The following is a 26705-nucleotide window of genomic DNA, read 5'->3' as shown; positions in this document are numbered from 1 at the left end:
TCCTTCCCATTCCAACCCTGAGACCCTTCCTATAGCATGAGATGTGATATCTCAATGCTTATACCAAACCTGAGACCCTTCCTATAGCATGAGATGTGATATCCAACTCCTTCCCATTCCAATCCTGAGACCCTTCTGATAGCATGAGATGTGATATCTCAATGCCTCTAATACCAAACCTGAGATCCTACCTCTAACATGAAATGTGATATCCATCTCCTTCCCTTTCCAAACCGAGACCCTGCCTATAGCATGAGATGTGATATCCAAGTCCTTCCCATTCCAATCCTGAGACCCTTCTTATAGCATGTGATGTGATATCTCAATGCTTATACCAAACCTGAGACCCTTCCTATGGCATGAGATGTCATATACAACTCCTTCCCATTCCAACCCTGAGACCCTTCCTATAGCATGAGATGTGATATCTCAATGCTTATACCAAACCTGAGACCCTTCCTATAGCATGAGATGTGATATCCAACTTCTTCCCATTCCAATCCTGAGACCCTTCCTATAGCATGAGATGTGATATCTCAATGCTTATACCAAACCTGAGACCCTTCCTATAGCATAAGATGTGATATCTCAATGCTTATACCAAACCTGAGACCCTTCCTATAGCATGAGATGTGATATCCAACTCCTTCCCATTCCAATCCTGAGACCCTTCCTATAGCATTAGATGTGATATCTCAATGCTTATACCAAACCTGAGACCCTTCCTATAGCATGAGATGTGATATCCAACTCCTTCCCATTCCAATCCTGAGACCCTTCCTATAGCATGAGATGTGATGTCTCAATGCTTCTAATACCAAACCTGAGATCCTTCCTATAACATGAGATGTGATATCCAACTCCTTCCCATTCCAATCCTGAGACCCTTCCTATAGCATGAGATGTGATATCTCAATGCCTCTTATACCAAACCTGAGATCCTTCCGATAGCATGAGATGTGATATCTCAATGCTTCTAATACCAAACCTGAGATCCTTCCTATAATATGAGATGTGATTTCCAAATCCTTCCCCTTCCAAACCTGAGACCCTCCCTTTAGCATGAAATGTGATATCCAACTCCTTCCCATTCCAATCCTGAGACCCTTCTGATAGCATGAGATGTGATATCTCAATGCCTCTAATACCAAACCTGAGATCCTACCTCTAACATGAAATGTGATATCCATCTCCATCCCTTTCCAAACCTGAGACCCTGCCTATAGCATGAGATGTGATATCCAAGTCCTTCCCATTCCAATCCTGAGACCCTTCCTATAGCATGTGATGTGATATCTCAATGCTTATACCAAACCTGAGACCCTTCCTATGGCATGAGATGTCATATACAACTCCTTCCCATTCCAACCCTGAGACCCTTCCTATAGCATGAGATGTGATATCTCAATGCTTATACCAAACCTGAGACCCTTCCTATAGCATGAGATGTGATATCCAACTTCTTCCCATTCCAATCCTGAGACCCTTCCTATAGCATGAGATGTGATATCTCAATGCTTATACCAAACCTGAGACCCTTCCTATAGCTTGAGATGTGATATCCAACTCCTTCCCATTCAATCCTGAGACCCTTCCTATAGCATGAGATGTGATATCTCAAGGCCCCTAATACCAAACCTGAGATCCTTCCTCTAACATGAAATGTGATATCCAACTCCTTCCCCTTCAAAACCTGAGAGCCTTCCTATAGCATGAGATATGATATCCAAGTCCTTCCCATTCCAATCCTGAGACCCTTCCTATAACATGAAATGTGATATCCAACTCCTTCCCATTCTAACCTGAGACCCTTCCTATAGCATGAGATGGGATATCCAACTCCTTCCAAATCCAATACTGATACCCTTCCGATAGCATGAGATGTGATATCCCAATGCTTCTACCAAACCTGAGACCCATACTATGGCATGAGATGTGATATCAAACTCCTTCCCATTCCAATCCTGAGACGCTTCCTATAACTTGAGATGTGATATCCAACTCCTTCCCATTCCAATTCTGAGACCCTTCTTATACCATGAGACTTGATATCTCAATGCTTCTAATACCAAACCTGAGACCCGTCCTATAACATGAGATGTGATATCCAAATCCTTCCCCTTCCAAACCTTAGACCCTTCCTTTATCATGAGATGTGATATCCAACTCCTTCCCATTCCAATCCTGAGACCCTTCCGATATCATGAGATTTGTTATCTCAATGCTTCTAATATCAAACTTGAGACCCTCCCTATAGCATGAGATGTGACATCCAAGTCCTTCCCATTCCAATCCTGAGACCCTTCCTATAGCATGAGATGTGATATCTCAATGCTTCTAATACCAAACCTGAGACCCTTCCTATAACATGAGATGGGATATCCAACTCCTTCCCATTCCAATCCTGAGACCCTTCCGATAGCAGAGATGTGATATCTCAATGCTTATACCAAACCTGAGACCAATCCTAAGGCCTGAGATGTCATATACAACTCCTTCCCATTCCAATCCTGAGACCCTTCCTATAGCATGAGATGTGATATCTCAATGCTTATACCAAATCTGAGACCCTTCCTATAGCATGAGATGTGATATCCAACACCTTCCCATTCCAATCCTGAGACCCTTCCTATAGCATGAGAAGTGATATCTCCATGCTTATACCAAACCTGAGACCCTTCCTATAGCATGAGATGTGATATCCAAATCCTTCCCATTCCAATCCTGAGACCCTTCCTATAGCATGAGATGTGATATCTCAATGCTTATACCAAACCTGAGAGCCTACCTATAGCATGAGATGTGATATCCAAGTCCATCCCATTCCAATCCTTAGACCCTTCCTACAGCATGCGATGTGATATCTCAATGATTCTAATACCAAACCAGAGACCCGTCCTTTAACATGAGATGGGATATCCAACTCCTTCCCATTCCAATCCTGAGCCACTCCTGATAGCAGAGATGTGATATCTCAATGCTTATACCAAACCTGAGACCCTTCCTATAACATGAGATGTGATATCCAACTCCTTCCCGTTCCAAACCTGAGACACTTCCTATAGCATATGTGATATCCAACACCTTCCCATTCCAAACATGAGACCCTTCCTATAGCAAGAATATAATATCCACCTCCTACCCATTCCAATCCTGAGACCATTCCTATAGCATGAGATGTGATATATCAATGCTTCTAATACCAAACCTGAGATCCTTCCTATGACATGAGATGTGATATCCATATCCTTCCCATTCCAATCCTGAGACCCTTCCTATAGCAAGAGATGTGATATCCAAATCCTTCCCATTCCAATCCTGAGACCCTTCCTATAACATGAGATGTGATATTCAACTCCTTCCCATTCCAACTTGAGACACTTCCTATAGCATGAGAAGGGATATCCAACTCCTTCCCAATCCAATCCTGAGAACCTTCCGATAGCAGAGATGTGATATCTCAATGCTTATACCAAACCTGAGACCCTTCCTATGGCATGAGATGTGATATCCAACTCCTTGCCATTCAAATCCTGAGACCCTTCCTATAGCATGAGATGTGATTTCTCAATGCTTCTACCAAACCTGAGACCCTTCCTTTAGCATGAGATGTGATATCCAAATCCTTCACATTCCAATCCTGAGACCCTTCCTATAGCATGAGATGTGATATCTCAATGCTTCTAATACCAAACCTGAGATCCTTCCTATAACATGAGATGTGATATCCAATTCCTTCCCATTCCAAACCTGAGACCCTTCCTATTGGATGAGATGTGATATCCAACTCCTTCCCATTCCAACCCTGAGACCCTTCCTATACCATGAGATGTGATATCTCAATGCTTCTAATACCAAACCTGGGAACCGTCCTATAACATGAGATGTGATATCTCAATGTTTCTAATAAAAAACCTGAGACCCTTCCTATAACATGAGATGTGATATCCAATTCCTTCCCATTCCAAACCTGAGACCCTTCCTATTGGATGAGATGTGATATCCAAATCCTTCCCCTTCCAAACCTGAGACCCTTCCTTTAGCATGAGATGTGATATCCAAATACTTCCCATTCCAATCCTAAAACCCTTCCTATAGCATGAGATTTGATATCTCAATGTTTCTAATAAAAAACCTGAGACCCTTCCTATAGCAAGAGATGTGATATCCAAATCCTTCCCATTCCAATCCTGAGACCCTTCCTGTATATAACATGAGATGTGATATCCAACTCCTTCCCATTCCAACCTGAGACCCTTCCTATAGCATGAGATGTGATATCCAACTCCTTACCATTCAAATCCTGAGACCCTCCCTATAACAAGAGATGTCATATCCAACTCCTTCCCATTCCAAACCTGAGACCCTTCCTATAACATGAGATGTGATATCCAACTCCTTCCCATTCCAAACCTGAGACCCTTCCGATAGCATGAGCTGTGATATCTCAATGCTTCAAAAACCAAACATGAGAACCATCCTATAACATGAGATGTGAAATCCAAATCCTTCCCTTCCCAAACCTGAGACTCTTCCTATAGCATGAGATGTGATATCTCAATGCTTCTACCAAACCTGAAACCCTTCCTATAGCATGAGATGTGATAACTCAATGCTTATACCAAACCTGAGACCCTTCCTATGGCATGAGATGTCATATACAACTCCTTCCCATTCCAACCCTGAGACCCTTCCTATAGCATGAGATGTGATATCTCAATGCTTATACCAAACCTGAGACCCTTCCTATAGCATGAGATGTGATATCCAACTCCTTCCCATTCCAATCCTGAGACCCTTCTGATAGCATGAGATGTGATATCTCAATGCCTCTAATACCAAACCTGAGATCCTACCTCTAACATGAAATGTGATATCCATCTCCTTCCCTTTCCAAACCGAGACCCTGCCTATAGCATGAGATGTGATATCCAAGTCCTTCCCATTCCAATCCTGAGACCCTTCTTATAGCATGTGATGTGATATCTCAATGCTTATACCAAACCTGAGACCCTTCCTATGGCATGAGATGTCATATACAACTCCTTCCCATTCCAACCCTGAGACCCTTCCTATAGCATGAGATGTGATATCTCAATGCTTATACCAAACCTGAGACCCTTCCTATAGCATGAGATGTGATATCCAACTTCTTCCCATTCCAATCCTGAGACCCTTCCTATAGCATGAGATGTGATATCTCAATGCTTATACCAAACCTGAGACCCTTCCTATAGCATAAGATGTGATATCTCAATGCTTATACCAAACCTGAGACCCTTCCTATAGCATGAGATGTGATATCCAACTCCTTCCCATTCCAATCCTGAGACCCTTCCTATAGCATGAGATGTGATATCTCAATGCTTATACCAAACCTGAGACCCTTCCTATAGCATGAGATGTGATATCCAACTCCTTCCCATTCCAATCCTGAGACCCTTCCTATAGCATGAGATGTGATGTCTCAATGCTTCTAATACCAAACCTGAGATCCTTCCTATAACATGAGATGTGATATCCAACTCCTTCCCATTCCAATCCTGAGACCCTTCCTATAGCATGAGATGTGATATCTCAATGCCTCTTATACCAAACCTGAGATCCTTCCGATAGCATGAGATGTGATATCTCAATGCTTCTAATACCAAACCTGAGATCCTTCCTATAATATGAGATGTGATTTCCAAATCCTTCCCCTTCCAAACCTGAGACCCTCCCTTTAGCATGAAATGTGATATCCAACTCCTTCCCATTCCAATCCTGAGACCCTTCTGATAGCATGAGATGTGATATCTCAATGCCTCTAATACCAAACCTGAGATCCTACCTCTAACATGAAATGTGATATCCATCTCCATCCCTTTCCAAACCTGAGACCCTGCCTATAGCATGAGATGTGATATCCAAGTCCTTCCCATTCCAATCCTGAGACCCTTCCTATAGCATGTGATGTGATATCTCAATGCTTATACCAAACCTGAGACCCTTCCTATGGCATGAGATGTCATATACAACTCCTTCCCATTCCAACCCTGAGACCCTTCCTATAGCATGAGATGTGATATCTCAATGCTTATACCAAACCTGAGACCCTTCCTATAGCATGAGATGTGATATCCAACTTCTTCCCATTCCAATCCTGAGACCCTTCCTATAGCATGAGATGTGATATCTCAATGCTTATACCAAACCTGAGACCCTTCCTATAGCTTGAGATGTGATATCCAACTCCTTCCCATTCAATCCTGAGACCCTTCCTATAGCATGAGATGTGATATCTCAAGGCCCCTAATACCAAACCTGAGATCCTTCCTCTAACATGAAATGTGATATCCAACTCCTTCCCCTTCCAAACCTGAGAGCCTTCCTATAGCATGAGATATGATATCCAAGTCCTTCCCATTCCAATCCTGAGACCCTTCCTATAACATGAAATGTGATATCCAACTCCTTCCCATTCTAACCTGAGACCCTTCCTATAGCATGAGATGGGATATCCAACTCCTTCCAAATCCAATACTGATACCCTTCCGATAGCATGAGATGTGATATCCCAATGCTTCTACCAAACCTGAGACCCATACTATGGCATGAGATGTGATATCAAACTCCTTCCCATTCCAATCCTGAGACGCTTCCTATAACTTGAGATGTGATATCCAACTCCTTCCCATTCCAATTCTGAGACCCTTCTTATACCATGAGACTTGATATCTCAATGCTTCTAATACCAAACCTGAGACCCGTCCTATAACATGAGATGTGATATCCAAATCCTTCCCCTTCCAAACCTTACACCCTTCCTTTATCATGAGATGTGATATCCAACTCCTTCCCATTCCAATCCTGAGACCCTTCCGATATCATGAGATTTGTTATCTCAATGCTTCTAATATCAAACTTGAGACCCTCCGTATAGCATGAGATGTGACATCCAAGTCCTTCCCATTCCAATCCTGAGACCCTTCCTATAGCATGAGATGTGATATCTCAATGCTTCTAATACCAAACCTGAGACCCTTCCTATAACATGAGATGGGATATCCAACTCCTTCCCATTCCAATCCTGAGACCCTTCCGATAGCAGAGATGTGATATCTCAATGCTTATACCAAACCTGAGACCCTTCCTAAGGCCTGAGATGTCATATACAACTCCTTCCCATTCCAATCCTGAGACCCTTCCTATAGCATGAGATGTGATATCTCAATGCTTATACCAAATCTGAGACCCTTCCTATAGCATGAGATGTGATATCCAACACCTTCCCATTCCAATCCTGAGAACCTTCCTATAGCATGAGAAGTGATATCTCCATGCTTATACCAAACCTGAGACCCTTCCTATAGCATGAGATGTGATATCCAAATCCTTCCCATTCCAACCCTGAGACCCTTCCTATACCATGAGATGTGATATCTCAATGCTTCTAATACCAAACCTGGGAACCGTCCTATAACATGAGATGTGATATCTCAATGTTTCTAATAAAAAACCTGAGACCCTTCCTATAACATGAGATGTGATATCCAATTCCTTCCCATTCCAAACCTGAGACCCTTCCTATTGGATGAGATGTGATATCCAAATCCTTCCCCTTCCAAACCTGAGACCCTTCCTTTAGCATGAGATGTGATATCCAAATACTTCCCATTCCAATCCTAAAACCCTTCCTATAGCATGAGATTTGATATCTCAATGTTTCTAATAAAAAAACCTGAGACCCTTCCCATAGCAAGAGATGTGATATCCAAATCCTTCCCATTCCAATCCTGAGACCCTTCCTGTATATAACATGAGATGTGATATCCAACTCCTTCCCATTCCAACCTGAGACCCTTCCTATAGCATGAGATGTGATATCCAACTCCTTACCATTCAAATCCTGAGACCCTCCCTATAACAAGAGATGTCATATCCAACTCCTTCCCATTCCAAACCTGAGACCCTTCCTATAACATGAGATGTGATATCCAACTCCTTCCCATTCCAAACCTGAGACCCTTCCGATAGCATGAGCTGTGATATCTCAATGCTTCAAAAACCAAACATGAGAACCATCCTATAACATGAGATGTGAAATCCAAATCCTTCCCTTCCCAAACCTGAGACTCTTCCTATAGCATGAGATGTGATATCTCAATGCTTCTACCAAACCTGAAACCCTTCCTATAGCATGAGATGTGATAACTCAATGCTTATACCAAACCTGAGACCCTTCCTATGGCATGAGATGTCATATACAACTCCTTCCCATTCCAACCCTGAGACCCTTCCTATAGCATGAGATGTGATATCTCAATGCTTATACCAAACCTGAGACCCTTCCTATAGCATGAGATGTGATATCCAACTCCTTCCCATTCCAATCCTGAGACCCTTCTGATAGCATGAGATGTGATATCTCAATGCCTCTAATACCAAACCTGAGATCCTACCTCTAACATGAAATGTGATATCCATCTCCTTCCCTTTCCAAACCGAGACCCTGCCTATAGCATGAGATGTGATATCCAAGTCCTTCCCATTCCAATCCTGAGACCCTTCTTATAGCATGTGATGTGATATCTCAATGCTTATACCAAACCTGAGACCCTTCCTATGGCATGAGATGTCATATACAACTCCTTCCCATTCCAACCCTGAGACCCTTCCTATAGCATGAGATGTGATATCTCAATGCTTATACCAAACCTGAGACCCTTCCTATAGCATGAGATGTGATATCCAACTTCTTCCCATTCCAATCCTGAGACCCTTCCTATAGCATGAGATGTGATATCTCAATGCTTATACCAAACCTGAGACCCTTCCTATAGCATAAGATGTGATATCTCAATGCTTATACCAAACCTGAGACCCTTCCTATAGCATGAGATGTGATATCCAACTCCTTCCCATTCCAATCCTGAGACCCTTCCTATAGCATTAGATGTGATATCTCAATGCTTATACCAAACCTGAGACCCTTCCTATAGCATGAGATGTGATATCCAACTCCTTCCCATTCCAATCCTGAGACCCTTCCTATAGCATGAGATGTGATGTCTCAATGCTTCTAATACCAAACCTGAGATCCTTCCTATAACATGAGATGTGATATCCAACTCCTTCCCATTCCAATCCTGAGACCCTTCCTATAGCATGAGATGTGATATCTCAATGCCTCTTATACCAAACCTGAGATCCTTCCGATAGCATGAGATGTGATATCTCAATGCTTCTAATACCAAACCTGAGATCCTTCCTATAATATGAGATGTGATTTCCAAATCCTTCCCCTTCCAAACCTGAGACCCTCCCTTTAGCATGAAATGTGATATCCAACTCCTTCCCATTCCAATCCTGAGACCCTTCTGATAGCATGAGATGTGATATCTCAATGCCTCTAATACCAAACCTGAGATCCTACCTCTAACATGAAATGTGATATCCATCTCCATCCCTTTCCAAACCTGAGACCCTGCCTATAGCATGAGATGTGATATCCAAGTCCTTCCCATTCCAATCCTGAGACCCTTCCTATAGCATGTGATGTGATATCTCAATGCTTATACCAAACCTGAGACCCTTCCTATGGCATGAGATGTCATATACAACTCCTTCCCATTCCAACCCTGAGACCCTTCCTATAGCATGAGATGTGATATCTCAATGCTTATACCAAACCTGAGACCCTTCCTATAGCATGAGATGTGATATCCAACTTCTTCCCATTCCAATCCTGAGACCCTTCCTATAGCATGAGATGTGATATCTCAATGCTTATACCAAACCTGAGACCCTTCCTATAGCTTGAGATGTGATATCCAACTCCTTCCCATTCAATCCTGAGACCCTTCCTATAGCATGAGATGTGATATCTCAAGGCCCCTAATACCAAACCTGAGATCCTTCCTCTAACATGAAATGTGATATCCAACTCCTTCCCCTTCAAAACCTGAGAGCCTTCCTATAGCATGAGATATGATATCCAAGTCCTTCCCATTCCAATCCTGAGACCCTTCCTATAACATGAAATGTGATATCCAACTCCTTCCCATTCTAACCTGAGACCCTTCCTATAGCATGAGATGGGATATCCAACTCCTTCCAAATCCAATACTGATACCCTTCCGATAGCATGAGATGTGATATCCCAATGCTTCTACCAAACCTGAGACCCATACTATGGCATGAGATGTGATATCAAACTCCTTCCCATTCCAATCCTGAGACGCTTCCTATAACTTGAGATGTGATATCCAACTCCTTCCCATTCCAATTCTGAGACCCTTCTTATACCATGAGACTTGATATCTCAATGCTTCTAATACCAAACCTGAGACCCGTCCTATAACATGAGATGTGATATCCAAATCCTTCCCCTTCCAAACCTTAGACCCTTCCTTTATCATGAGATGTGATATCCAACTCCTTCCCATTCCAATCCTGAGACCCTTCCGATATCATGAGATTTGTTATCTCAATGCTTCTAATATCAAACTTGAGACCCTCCCTATAGCATGAGATGTGACATCCAAGTCCTTCCCATTCCAATCCTGAGACCCTTCCTATAGCATGAGATGTGATATCTCAATGCTTCTAATACCAAACCTGAGACCCTTCCTATAACATGAGATGGGATATCCAACTCCTTCCCATTCCAATCCTGAGACCCTTCCGATAGCAGAGATGTGATATCTCAATGCTTATACCAAACCTGAGACCAATCCTAAGGCCTGAGATGTCATATACAACTCCTTCCCATTCCAATCCTGAGACCCTTCCTATAGCATGAGATGTGATATCTCAATGCTTATACCAAATCTGAGACCCTTCCTATAGCATGAGATGTGATATCCAACACCTTCCCATTCCAATCCTGAGACCCTTCCTATAGCATGAGAAGTGATATCTCCATGCTTATACCAAACCTGAGACCCTTCCTATAGCATGAGATGTGATATCCAAATCCTTCCCATTCCAATCCTGAGACCCTTCCTATAGCATGAGATGTGATATCTCAATGCTTATACCAAACCTGAGAGCCTACCTATAGCATGAGATGTGATATCCAAGTCCATCCCATTCCAATCCTTAGACCCTTCCTACAGCATGCGATGTGATATCTCAATGATTCTAATACCAAACCAGAGACCCGTCCTTTAACATGAGATGGGATATCCAACTCCTTCCCATTCCAATCCTGAGCCACTCCTGATAGCAGAGATGTGATATCTCAATGCTTATACCAAACCTGAGACCCTTCCTATAACATGAGATGTGATATCCAACTCCTTCCCGTTCCAAACCTGAGACACTTCCTATAGCATATGTGATATCCAACACCTTCCCATTCCAAACATGAGACCCTTCCTATAGCAAGAATATAATATCCACCTCCTACCCATTCCAATCCTGAGACCATTCCTATAGCATGAGATGTGATATATCAATGCTTCTAATACCAAACCTGAGATCCTTCCTATGACATGAGATGTGATATCCATATCCTTCCCATTCCAATCCTGAGACCCTTCCTATAGCAAGAGATGTGATATCCAAATCCTTCCCATTCCAATCCTGAGACCCTTCCTATAACATGAGATGTGATATTCAACTCCTTCCCATTCCAACTTGAGACACTTCCTATAGCATGAGAAGGGATATCCAACTCCTTCCCAATCCAATCCTGAGAACCTTCCGATAGCAGAGATGTGATATCTCAATGCTTATACCAAACCTGAGACCCTTCCTATGGCATGAGATGTGATATCCAACTCCTTGCCATTCAAATCCTGAGACCCTTCCTATAGCATGAGATGTGATTTCTCAATGCTTCTACCAAACCTGAGACCCTTCCTTTAGCATGAGATGTGATATCCAAATCCTTCACATTCCAATCCTGAGACCCTTCCTATAGCATGAGATGTGATATCTCAATGCTTCTAATACCAAACCTGAGATCCTTCCTATAACATGAGATGTGATATCCAATTCCTTCCCATTCCAAACCTGAGACCCTTCCTATTGGATGAGATGTGATATCCAACTCCTTCCCATTCCAACCCTGAGACCCTTCCTATACCATGAGATGTGATATCTCAATGCTTCTAATACCAAACCTGGGAACCGTCCTATAACATGAGATGTGATATCTCAATGTTTCTAATAAAAAACCTGAGACCCTTCCTATAACATGAGATGTGATATCCAATTCCTTCCCATTCCAAACCTGAGACCCTTCCTATTGGATGAGATGTGATATCCAAATCCTTCCCCTTCCAAACCTGAGACCCTTCCTTTAGCATGAGATGTGATATCCAAATACTTCCCATTCCAATCCTAAAACCCTTCCTATAGCATGAGATTTGATATCTCAATGTTTCTAATAAAAAACCTGAGACCCTTCCTATAGCAAGAGATGTGATATCCAAATCCTTCCCATTCCAATCCTGAGACCCTTCCTGTATATAACATGAGATGTGATATCCAACTCCTTCCCATTCCAACCTGAGACCCTTCCTATAGCATGAGATGTGATATCCAACTCCTTACCATTCAAATCCTGAGACCCTCCCTATAACAAGAGATGTCATATCCAACTCCTTCCCATTCCAAACCTGAGACCCTTCCTATAACATGAGATGTGATATCCAACTCCTTCCCATTCCAAACCTGAGACCCTTCCGATAGCATGAGCTGTGATATCTCAATGCTTCAAAAACCAAACATGAGAACCATCCTATAACATGAGATGTGAAATCCAAATCCTTCCCTTCCCAAACCTGAGACTCTTCCTATAGCATGAGATGTGATATCTCAATGCTTCTACCAAACCTGAAACCCTTCCTATAGCATGAGATGTGATAACTCAATGCTTATACCAAACCTGAGACCCTTCCTATGGCATGAGATGTCATATACAACTCCTTCCCATTCCAACCCTGAGACCCTTCCTATAGCATGAGATGTGATATCTCAATGCTTATACCAAACCTGAGACCCTTCCTATAGCATGAGATGTGATATCCAACTCCTTCCCATTCCAATCCTGAGACCCTTCTGATAGCATGAGATGTGATATCTCAATGCCTCTAATACCAAACCTGAGATCCTACCTCTAACATGAAATGTGATATCCATCTCCTTCCCTTTCCAAACCGAGACCCTGCCTATAGCATGAGATGTGATATCCAAGTCCTTCCCATTCCAATCCTGAGACCCTTCTTATAGCATGTGATGTGATATCTCAATGCTTATACCAAACCTGAGACCCTTCCTATGGCATGAGATGTCATATACAACTCCTTCCCATTCCAACCCTGAGACCCTTCCTATAGCATGAGATGTGATATCTCAATGCTTATACCAAACCTGAGACCCTTCCTATAGCATGAGATGTGATATCCAACTTCTTCCCATTCCAATCCTGAGACCCTTCCTATAGCATGAGATGTGATATCTCAATGCTTATACCAAACCTGAGACCCTTCCTATAGCATAAGATGTGATATCTCAATGCTTATACCAAACCTGAGACCCTTCCTATAGCATGAGATGTGATATCCAACTCCTTCCCATTCCAATCCTGAGACCCTTCCTATAGCATGAGATGTGATATCTCAATGCTTATACCAAACCTGAGACCCTTCCTATAGCATGAGATGTGATATCCAACTCCTTCCCATTCCAATCCTGAGACCCTTCCTATAGCATGAGATGTGATGTCTCAATGCTTCTAATACCAAACCTGAGATCCTTCCTATAACATGAGATGTGATATCCAACTCCTTCCCATTCCAATCCTGAGACCCTTCCTATAGCATGAGATGTGATATCTCAATGCCTCTTATACCAAACCTGAGATCCTTCCGATAGCATGAGATGTGATATCTCAATGCTTCTAATACCAAACCTGAGATCCTTCCTATAATATGAGATGTGATTTCCAAATCCTTCCCCTTCCAAACCTGAGACCCTCCCTTTAGCATGAAATGTGATATCCAACTCCTTCCCATTCCAATCCTGAGACCCTTCTGATAGCATGAGATGTGATATCTCAATGCCTCTAATACCAAACCTGAGATCCTACCTCTAACATGAAATGTGATATCCATCTCCATCCCTTTCCAAACCTGAGACCCTGCCTATAGCATGAGATGTGATATCCAAGTCCTTCCCATTCCAATCCTGAGACCCTTCCTATAGCATGTGATGTGATATCTCAATGCTTATACCAAACCTGAGACCCTTCCTATGGCATGAGATGTCATATACAACTCCTTCCCATTCCAACCCTGAGACCCTTCCTATAGCATGAGATGTGATATCTCAATGCTTATACCAAACCTGAGACCCTTCCTATAGCATGAGATGTGATATCCAACTTCTTCCCATTCCAATCCTGAGACCCTTCCTATAGCATGAGATGTGATATCTCAATGCTTATACCAAACCTGAGACCCTTCCTATAGCTTGAGATGTGATATCCAACTCCTTCCCATTCAATCCTGAGACCCTTCCTATAGCATGAGATGTGATATCTCAAGGCCCCTAATACCAAACCTGAGATCCTTCCTCTAACATGAAATGTGATATCCAACTCCTTCCCCTTCCAAACCTGAGAGCCTTCCTATAGCATGAGATATGATATCCAAGTCCTTCCCATTCCAATCCTGAGACCCTTCCTATAACATGAAATGTGATATCCAACTCCTTCCCATTCTAACCTGAGACCCTTCCTATAGCATGAGATGGGATATCCAACTCCTTCCAAATCCAATACTGATACCCTTCCGATAGCATGAGATGTGATATCCCAATGCTTCTACCAAACCTGAGACCCATACTATGGCATGAGATGTGATATCAAACTCCTTCCCATTCCAATCCTGAGACGCTTCCTATAACTTGAGATGTGATATCCAACTCCTTCCCATTCCAATTCTGAGACCCTTCTTATACCATGAGACTTGATATCTCAATGCTTCTAATACCAAACCTGAGACCCGTCCTATAACATGAGATGTGATATCCAAATCCTTCCCCTTCCAAACCTTACACCCTTCCTTTATCATGAGATGTGATATCCAACTCCTTCCCATTCCAATCCTGAGACCCTTCCGATATCATGAGATTTGTTATCTCAATGCTTCTAATATCAAACTTGAGACCCTCCGTATAGCATGAGATGTGACATCCAAGTCCTTCCCATTCCAATCCTGAGACCCTTCCTATAGCATGAGATGTGATATCTCAATGCTTCTAATACCAAACCTGAGACCCTTCCTATAACATGAGATGGGATATCCAACTCCTTCCCATTCCAATCCTGAGACCCTTCCGATAGCAGAGATGTGATATCTCAATGCTTATACCAAACCTGAGACCCTTCCTAAGGCCTGAGATGTCATATACAACTCCTTCCCATTCCAATCCTGAGACCCTTCCTATAGCATGAGATGTGATATCTCAATGCTTATACCAAATCTGAGACCCTTCCTATAGCATGAGATGTGATATCCAACACCTTCCCATTCCAATCCTGAGAACCTTCCTATAGCATGAGAAGTGATATCTCCATGCTTATACCAAACCTGAGACCCTTCCTATAGCATGAGATGTGATATCCAAATCCTTCCCATTCCAATCCTGAGACCCTTCCTATAGCATGAGATGTGATATCTCAATGCTTATAGCAAACCTGAGAGCCTACCTATAGCATGAGATGTGATATCCAAGTCCATCCCATTCCAATCCTTAGACCCTTCCTACAGCATGCGATGTGATATCTCAATGATTCTAATACCAAACCAGAGACCCGTCCTTTAACATGAGATGGGATATCCAACTCCTTCCCATTCCAATCCTGAGCCACTCCTGATAGCAGAGATGTGATATCTCAATGCTTATACCAAACCTGAGACCCTTCCTATAACATGAGATGTGATATCCAACTCCTTCCCGTTCCAAACCTGAGACACTTCCTATAGCATATGTGATATCCAACTCCTTCCCATTCCAAACATGAGACCCTTCCTATAGCAAGAATGTAATATCCACCTCCTACCCATTCCAATCCTGAGACCATTCCTATAGCATGAGATGTGATATATCAATGCTTCTAATACCAAACCTGAGATCCTTCCTATGACATGAGATGTGATATCCATATCCTTCCCATTCCAATCCTGAGACCCTTCCTATAGCAAGAGATGTGATATCCAAATCCTTCCCATTCCAATCCTGAGACCCTTCCTATAACATGAGATGTGATATTCAACTCCTTCCCATTCCAACTTGAGACACTTCCTATAGCATGAGAAGGGATATCCAACTCCTTCCCAATCCAATCCTGAGAACCTTCCGATAGCAGAGATGTGATATCTCAATGCTTATACCAAACCTGAGACCCTTCCTATGGCATGAGATGTGATATCCAACTCCTTGCCATTCAAATCCTGAGACCCTTCCTATAGCATGAGATGTGATTTCTCAATGCTTCTACCAAACCTGAGACCCTTCCTTTAGCATGAGATGTGATATCCAAATCCTTCACATTCCAATCCTGAGACCCTTCCTATAGCATGAGATGTGATATCTCAATGCTTCTAATACCAAACCTGAGATCCTTCCTATAACATGAGATGTGATATCCAATTCCTTCCCATTCCAAACCTGAGACCCTTCCTATTGGATGAGATGTGATATCCAACTCCTTCCCATTCCAACCCTGAGACCCTTCCTATACCATGAGATGTGATATCTCAATGCTTCTAATACCAAACCTGGGAACCGTCCTATAACATGAGATGTGATATCTCAATGTTTCTAATAAAAAACCTGAGACCCTTCCTATAACATGAGATGTGATATCCAATTCCTTCCCATTCCAAACCTGAGACCCTTCCTATTGGATGAGATGTGATATCCAAATCCTTCCCCTTCCAAACCTGAGACCCTTCCTTTAGCATGAGATGTGATATCCATATACTTCCCATTCCAATCCTAAAACCCTTCCTATAGCATGAGATTTGATATCTCAATGTTTCTAATAAAAAACCTAAGACCCTTCCTATAGCAAGAGATGTGATATCCAAATCCTTCCCATTCCAATCCTGAGACCCTTCCTGTATATAACATGAGATGTGATATCCAACTCCTTCCCATTCCAACCTGAGACCCTTCCTATAGCATGAGATGTGATATCCAACTCCTTACCATTCAAATCCTGAGACCCTCCCTATAACAAGAGATGTCATATCCAACTCCTTCCCATTCCAAACCTGAGACCCTTCCTATAACATGAGATGTGATATCCAACTCCTTCCCATTCCAAACCTGAGACCCTTCCGATAGCATGAGCTGTGATATCTCAATGCTTCAAAAACCAAACATGAGAACCATCCTATAACATGAGATGTGAAATCCAAATCCTTCCCTTCCCAAACCTGAGACTCTTCCTATAGCATGAGATGTGATATCTCAATGCTTCTACCAAACCTGAAACCCTTCCTATAGCATGATATGTGATAACTCAATGCTTATACCAAACCTGAGACCCTTCCTATGGCATGAGATGTCATATACAACTCCTTCCCATTCCAACCCTGAGACCCTTCCTATAGCATGAGATGTGATATCTCAATGCTTATACCAAACCTGAGACCCTTCCTATAGCATGAGATGTGATATCCAACTCCTTCCCATTCCAATCCTGAGACCCTTCTGATAGCATGAGATGTGATATCTCAATGCCTCTAATACCAAACCTGAGATCCTACCTCTAACATGAAATGTGATATCCATCTCCTTCCCTTTCCAAACCGAGACCCTGCCTATAGCATGAGATGTGATATCCAAGTCCTTCCCATTCCAATCCTGAGACCCTTCTTATAGCATGTGATGTGATATCTCAATGCTTATACCAAACCTGAGACCCTTCCTATGGCATGAGATGTCATATACAACTCCTTCCCATTCCAACCCTGAGACCCTTCCTATAGCATGAGATGTGATATCTCAATGCTTATACCAAACCTGAGACCCTTCCTATAGCATGAGATGTGATATCCAACTTCTTCCCATTCCAATCCTGAGACCCTTCCTATAGCATGAGATGTGATATCTCAATGCTTATACCAAACCTGAGACCCTTCCTATAGCATAAGATGTGATATCTCAATGCTTATACCAAACCTGAGACCCTTCCTATAGCATGAGATGTGATATCCAACTCCTTCCCATTCCAATCCTGAGACCCTTCCTATAGCATGAGATGTGATATCTCAATGCTTATACCAAACCTGAGACCCTTCCTATAGCATGAGATGTGATATCCAACTCCTTCCCATTCCAATCCTGAGACCCTTCCTATAGCATGAGATGTGATGTCTCAATGCTTCTAATACCAAACCTGAGATCCTTCCTATAACATGAGATGTGATATCCAACTCCTTCCCATTCCAATCCTGAGACCCTTCCTATAGCATGAGATGTGATATCTCAATGCCTCTTATACCAAACCTGAGATCCTTCCGATAGCATGAGATGTGATATCTCAATGCTTCTAATACCAAACCTGAGATCCTTCCTATAATATGAGATGTGATTTCCAAATCCTTCCCCTTCCAAACCTGAGACCCTCCCTTTAGCATGAAATGTGATATCCAACTCCTTCCCATTCCAATCCTGAGACCCTTCTGATAGCATGAGATGTGATATCTCAATGCCTCTAATACCAAACCTGAGATCCTACCTCTAACATGAAATGTGATATCCATCTCCATCCCTTTCCAAACCTGAGACCCTGCCTATAGCATGAGATGTGATATCCAAGTCCTTCCCATTCCAATCCTGAGACCCTTCCTATAGCATGTGATGTGATATCTCAATGCTTATACCAAACCTGAGACCCTTCCTATGGCATGAGATGTCATATACAACTCCTTCCCATTCCAACCCTGAGACCCTTCCTATAGCATGAGATGTGATATCTCAATGCTTATACCAAACCTGAGACCCTTCCTATAGCATGAGATGTGATATCCAACTTCTTCCCATTCCAATCCTGAGACCCTTCCTATAGCATGAGATGTGATATCTCAATGCTTATACCAAACCTGAGACCCTTCCTATAGCTTGAGATGTGATATCCAACTCCTTCCCATTCAATCCTGAGACCCTTCCTATAGCATGAGATGTGATATCTCAAGGCCCCTAATACCAAACCTGAGATCCTTCCTCTAACATGAAATGTGATATCCAACTCCTTCCCCTTCCAAACCTGAGAGCCTTCCTATAGCATGAGATATGATATCCAAGTCCTTCCCATTCCAATCCTGAGACCCTTCCTATAACATGAAATGTGATATCCAACTCCTTCCCATTCTAACCTGAGACCCTTCCTATAGCATGAGATGGGATATCCAACTCCTTCCAAATCCAATACTGATACCCTTCCGATAGCATGAGATGTGATATCCCAATGCTTCTACCAAACCTGAGACCCATACTATGGCATGAGATGTGATATCAAACTCCTTCCCATTCCAATCCTGAGACGCTTCCTATAACTTGAGATGTGATATCCAACTCCTTCCCATTCCAATTCTGAGACCCTTCTTATACCATGAGACTTGATATCTCAATGCTTCTAATACCAAACCTGAGACCCGTCCTATAACATGAGATGTGATATCCAAATCCTTCCCCTTCCAAACCTTACACCCTTCCTTTATCATGAGATGTGATATCCAACTCCTTCCCATTCCAATCCTGAGACCCTTCCGATATCATGAGATTTGTTATCTCAATGCTTCTAATATCAAACTTGAGACCCTCCCTATAGCATGAGATGTGACATCCAAGTCCTTCCCATTCCAATCCTGAGACCCTTCCTATAGCATGAGATGTGATATCTCAATGCTTCTAATACCAAACCTGAGACCCTTCCTATAACATGAGATGGGATATCCAACTCCTTCCCATTCCAATCCTGAGACCCTTCCGATAGCAGAGATGTGATATCTCAATGCTTATACCAAACCTGAGACCCTTCCTAAGGCCTGAGATGTCATATACAACTCCTTCCCATTCCAATCCTGAGACCCTTCCTATAGCATGAGATGTGATATCTCAATGCTTATACCAAATCTGAGACCCTTCCTATAGCATGAGATGTGATATCCAACACCTTCCCATTCCAATCCTGAGAACCTTCCTATAGCATGAGAAGTGATATCTCCATGCTTATACCAAACCTGAGACCCTTCCTATAGCATGAGATGTGATATCCAAATCCTTCCCATTCCAATCCTGAGACCCTTCCTATAGCATGAGATGTGATATCTCAATGCTTATACCAAACCTGAGAGCCTACCTATAGCATGAGATGTGATATCCAAGTCCATCCCATTCCAATCCTTAGACCCTTCCTACAGCATGCGATGTGATATCTCAATGATTCTAATACCAAACCAGAGACCCGTCCTTTAACATGAGATGGGATATCCAACTCCTTCCCATTCCAATCCTGAGCCACTCCTGATAGCAGAGATGTGATATCTCAATGCTTATACCAAACCTGAGACCCTTCCTATAACATGAGATGTGATATCCAACTCCTTCCCGTTCCAAACCTGAGACGCTTCCTATAGCATATGTGATATCCAACTCCTTCCCATTCCAAACATGAGACCCTTCCTATAGCAAGAATGTAATATCCACCTCCTACCCATTCCAATCCTGAGACCATTCCTATAGCATGAGATGTGATATATCAATGCTTCTAATACCAAACCTGAGATCCTTCCTATGACATGAGATGTGATATCCATATCCTTCCCATTCCAATCCTGAGACCCTTCCTATAGCAAGAGATGTGATATCCAAATCCTTCCCATTCCAATCCTGAGACCCTTCCTATAACATGAGATGTGATATTCAACTCCTTCCCATTCCAACTTGAGACACTTCCTATAGCATGAGAAGGGATATCCAACTCCTTCCCAATCCAATCCTGAGAACCTTCCGATAGCAGAGATGTGATATCTCAATGCTTATACCAAACCTGAGACCCTTCCTATGGCATGAGATGTGATATCCAACTCCTTGCCATTCAAATCCTGAGACCCTTCCTATAGCATGAGATGTGATTTCTCAATGCTTCTACCAACCCTGAGACCCTTCCTTTAGCATGAGATGTGATATCCAAATCCTTCACATTCCAATCCTGAGACCCTTCCTATAGCATGAGATGTGATATCTCAATGCTTCTAATACCAAACCTGAGATCCTTCCTATAACATGAGATGTGATATCCAATTCCTTCCCATTCCAAACCTGAGACCCTTCCTATTGGATGAGATGTGATATCCAACTCCTTCCCATTCCAACCCTGAGACCCTTCCTATACCATGAGATGTGATATCTCAATGCTTCTAATACCAAACCTGGGAACCGTCCTATAACATGAGATGTGATATCTCAATGTTTCTAATAAAAAACCTGAGACCCTTCCTATAACATGAGATGTGATATCCAATTCCTTCCCATTCCAAACCTGAGACCCTTCCTATTGGATGAGATGTGATATCCAAATCCTTCCCCTTCCAAACCTGAGACCCTTCCTTTAGCATGAGATGTGATATCCAAATACTTCCCATTCCAATCCTAAAACCCTTCCTATAGCATGAGATTTGATATCTCAATGTTTCTAATAAAAAACCTGAGACCCTTCCTATAGCAAGAGATGTGATATCCAAATCCTTCCCATTCCAATCCTGAGACCCTTCCTGTATATAACATGAGATGTGATATCCAACTCCTTCCCATTCCAACCTGAGACCCTTCCTATAGCATGAGATGTGATATCCAACTCCTTACCATTCAAATCCTGAGACCCTCCCTATAACAAGAGATGTCATATCCAACTCCTTCCCATTCCAAACCTGAGACCCTTCCGATAGCATGAGCTGTGATATCTCAATGCTTCAAAAACCAAACATGAGAACCATCCTATAACATGAGATGTGAAATCCAAATCCTTCCCTTCCCAAACCTGAGACTCTTCCTATAGCATGAGATGTGATATCTCAATGCTTCTACCAAACCTGAAACCCTTCCTATAGCATGAGATGTGATAACTCAATGCTTATACCAAACCTGAGACCCTTCCTATGGCATGAGATGTCATATACAACTCCTTCCCATTCCAACCCTGAGACCCTTCCTATAGCATGAGATGTGATATCTCAATGCTTATACCAAACCTGAGACCCTTCCTATAGCATGAGATGTGATATCCAACTCCTTCCCATTCCAATCCTGAGACCCTTCTGATAGCATGAGATGTGATATCTCAATGCCTCTAATACCAAACCTGAGATCCTACCTCTAACATGAAATGTGATATCCATCTCCTTCCCTTTCCAAACCGAGACCCTGCCTATAGCATGAGATGTGATATCCAAGTCCTTCCCATTCCAATCCTGAGACCCTTCTTATAGCATGTGATGTGATATCTCAATGCTTATACCAAACCTGAGACCCTTCCTATGGCATGAGATGTCATATACAACTCCTTCCCATTCCAACCCTGAGACCCTTCCTATAGCATGAGATGTGATATCTCAATGCTTATACCAAACCTGAGACCCTTCCTATAGCATGAGATGTGATATCCAACTTCTTCCCATTCCAATCCTGAGACCCTTCCTATAGCATGAGATGTGATATCTCAATGCTTATACCAAACCTGAGACCCTTCCTATAGCATAAGATGTGATATCTCAATGCTTATACCAAACCTGAGACCCTTCCTATAGCATGAGATGTGATATCCAACTCCTTCCCATTCCAATCCTGAGACCCTTCCTATAGCATTAGATGTGATATCTCAATGCTTATACCTAACCTGAGACCCTTCCTATAGCATGAGATGTGATATCCAACTCCTTCCCATTCCAATCCTGAGACCCTTCCTATAGCATGAGATGTGATGTCTCAATGCTTCTAATACCAAACCTGAGATCCTTCCTATAACATGAGATGTGATATCCAACTCCTTCCCATTCCAATCCTGAGACCCTTCCTATAGCATGAGATGTGATATCTCAATGCCTCTTATACCAAACCTGAGATCCTTCCGATAGCATGAGATGTGATATCTCAATGCTTCTAATACCAAACCTGAGATCCTTCCTATAATATGAGATGTGATTTCCAAATCCTTCCCCTTCCAAACCTGAGACCCTCCCTTTAGCATGAAATGTGATATCCAACTCCTTCCCATTCCAATCCTGAGACCCTTCTGATAGCATGAGATGTGATATCTCAATGCCTCTAATACCAAACCTGAGATCCTACCTCTAACATGAAATGTGATATCCATCTCCATCCCTTTCCAAACCTGAGACCCTGCCTATAGCATGAGATGTGATATCCAAGTCCTTCCCATTCCAATCCTGAGACCCTTCCTATAGCATGTGATGTGATATCTCAATGCTTATACCAAACCTGAGACCCTTCCTATGGCATGAGATGTCATATACAACTCCTTCCCATTCCAACCCTGAGACCCTTCCTATAGCATGAGATGTGATATCTCAATGCTTATACCAAACCTGAGACCCTTCCTATGGCATGAGATGTGATATCCAACTCCTTGCCATTCAAATCCTGAGACCCTTCCTATAGCATGAGATGTGATTTCTCAATGCTTCTACCAACCCTGAGACCCTTCCTTTAGCATGAGATGTGATATCCAAATCCTTCACATTCCAATCCTGAGACCCTTCCTATAGCATGAGATGTGATATCTCAATGCTTCTAATACCAAACCTGAGATCCTTCCTATAACATGAGATGTGATATCCAATTCCTTCCCATTCCAAACCTGAGACCCTTCCTATTGGATGAGATGTGATATCCAACTCCTTCCCATTCCAACCCTGAGACCCTTCCTATACCATGAGATGTGATATCTCAATGCTTCTAATACCAAACCTGGGAACCGTCCTATAACATGAGATGTGATATCTCAATGTTTCTAATAAAAAACCTGAGACCCTTCCTATAACATGAGATGTGATATCCAATTCCTTCCCATTCCAAACCTGAGACCCTTCCTATTGGATGAGATGTGATATCCAAATCCTTCCCCTTCCAAACCTGAGACCCTTCCTTTAGCATGAGATGTGATATCCAAATACTTCCCATTCCAATCCTAAAACCCTTCCTATAGCATGAGATTTGATATCTCAATGTTTCTAATAAAAAACCTGAGACCCTTCCTATAGCAAGAGATGTGATATCCAAATCCTTCCCATTCCAATCCTGAGACCCTTCCTGTATATAACATGAGATGTGATATCCAACTCCTTCCCATTCCAACCTGAGACCCTTCCTATAGCATGAGATGTGATATCCAACTCCTTACCATTCAAATCCTGAGACCCTCCCTATAACAAGAGATGTCATATCCAACTCCTTCCCATTCCAAACCTGAGACCCTTCCTATAACATGAGATGTGATATCCAACTCCTTCCCATTCCAAACCTGAGACCCTTCCGATAGCATGAGCTGTGATATCTCAATGCTTCAAAAACCAAACATGAGAACCATCCTATAACATGAGATGTGAAATCCAAATCCTTCCCTTCCCAAACCTGAGACTCTTCCTATAGCATGAGATGTGATATCTCAATGCTTCTACCAAACCTGAAACCCTTCCTATAGCATGAGATGTGATAACTCAATGCTTATACCAAACCTGAGACCCTTCCTATGGCATGAGATGTCATATACAACTCCTTCCCATTCCAACCCTGAGACCCTTCCTATAGCATGAGATGTGATATCTCAATGCTTATACCAAACCTGAGACCCTTCCTATAGCATGAGATGTGATATCCAACTCCTTCCCATTCCAATCCTGAGACCCTTCTGATAGCATGAGATGTGATATCTCAATGCCTCTAATACCAAACCTGAGATCCTACCTCTAACATGAAATGTGATATCCATCTCCTTCCCTTTCCAAACCGAGACCCTGCCTATAGCATGAGATGTGATATCCAAGTCCTTCCCATTCCAATCCTGAGACCCTTCTTATAGCATGTGATGTGATATCTCAATGCTTATACCAAACCTGAGACCCTTCCTATGGCATGAGATGTCATATACAACTCCTTCCCATTCCAACCCTGAGACCCTTCCTATAGCATGAGATGTGATATCTCAATGCTTATACCAAACCTGAGACCCTTCCTATAGCATGAGATGTGATATCCAACTTCTTCCCATTCCAATCCTGAGACCCTTCCTATAGCATGAGATGTGATATCTCAATGCTTATACCAAACCTGAGACCCTTCCTATAGCATAAGATGTGATATCTCAATGCTTATACCAAACCTGAGACCCTTCCTATAGCATGAGATGTGATATCCAACTCCTTCCCATTCCAATCCTGAGACCCTTCCTATAGCATTAGATGTGATATCTCAATGCTTATACCTAACCTGAGACCCTTCCTATAGCATGAGATGTGATATCCAACTCCTTCCCATTCCAATCCTGAGACCCTTCCTATAGCATGAGATGTGATGTCTCAATGCTTCTAATACCAAACCTGAGATCCTTCCTATAACATGAGATGTGATATCCAACTCCTTCCCATTCCAATCCTGAGACCCTTCCTATAGCATGAGATGTGATATCTCAATGCCTCTTATACCAAACCTGAGATCCTTCCGATAGCATGAGATGTGATATCTCAATGCTTCTAATACCAAACCTGAGATCCTTCCTATAATATGAGATGTGATTTCCAAATCCTTCCCCTTCCAAACCTGAGACCCTCCCTTTAGCATGAAATGTGATATCCAACTCCTTCCCATTCCAATCCTGAGACCCTTCTGATAGCATGAGATGTGATATCTCAATGCCTCTAATACCAAACCTGAGATCCTACCTCTAACATGAAATGTGATATCCATCTCCATCCCTTTCCAAACCTGAGACCCTGCCTATAGCATGAGATGTGATATCCAAGTCCTTCCCATTCCAATCCTGAGACCCTTCCTATAGCATGTGATGTGATATCTCAATGCTTATACCAAACCTGAGACCCTTCCTATGGCATGAGATGTCATATACAACTCCTTCCCATTCCAACCCTGAGACCCTTCCTATAGCATGAGATGTGATATCTCAATGCTTATACCAAACCTGAGACCCTTCCTATAGCATGAGATGTGATATCCAACTTCTTCCCATTCCAATCCTGAGACCCTTCCTATAGCATGAGATGTGATATCTCAATGCTTATACCAAACCTGAGACCCTTCCTATAGCTTGAGATGTGATATCCAACTCCTTCCCATTCAATCCTGAGACCCTTCCTATAGCATGAGATGTGATATCTCAAGGCCCCTAATACCAAACCTGAGATCCTTCCTCTAACATGAAATGTGATATCCAACTCCTTCCCCTTCAAAACCTGAGAGCCTTCCTATAGCATGAGATATGATATCCAAGTCCTTCCCATTCCAATCCTGAGACCCTTCCTATAACATGAAATGTGATATCCAACTCCTTCCCATTCTAACCTGAGACCCTTCCTATAGCATGAGATGGGATATCCAACTCCTTCCAAATCCAATACTGATACCCTTCCGATAGCATGAGATGTGATATCCCAATGCTTCTACCA

The sequence above is a fragment of the Ambystoma mexicanum genome, chromosome 2p, assembly GCF_040938575.1.
Source record: "Ambystoma mexicanum isolate Mex_15411 chromosome 2p, UKY_AmexF1_1, whole genome shotgun sequence".
Lineage (NCBI taxonomy): Eukaryota > Metazoa > Chordata > Amphibia > Caudata > Ambystomatidae > Ambystoma > Ambystoma mexicanum.
Note: the sequence above shows the minus strand (reverse complement) of the source record.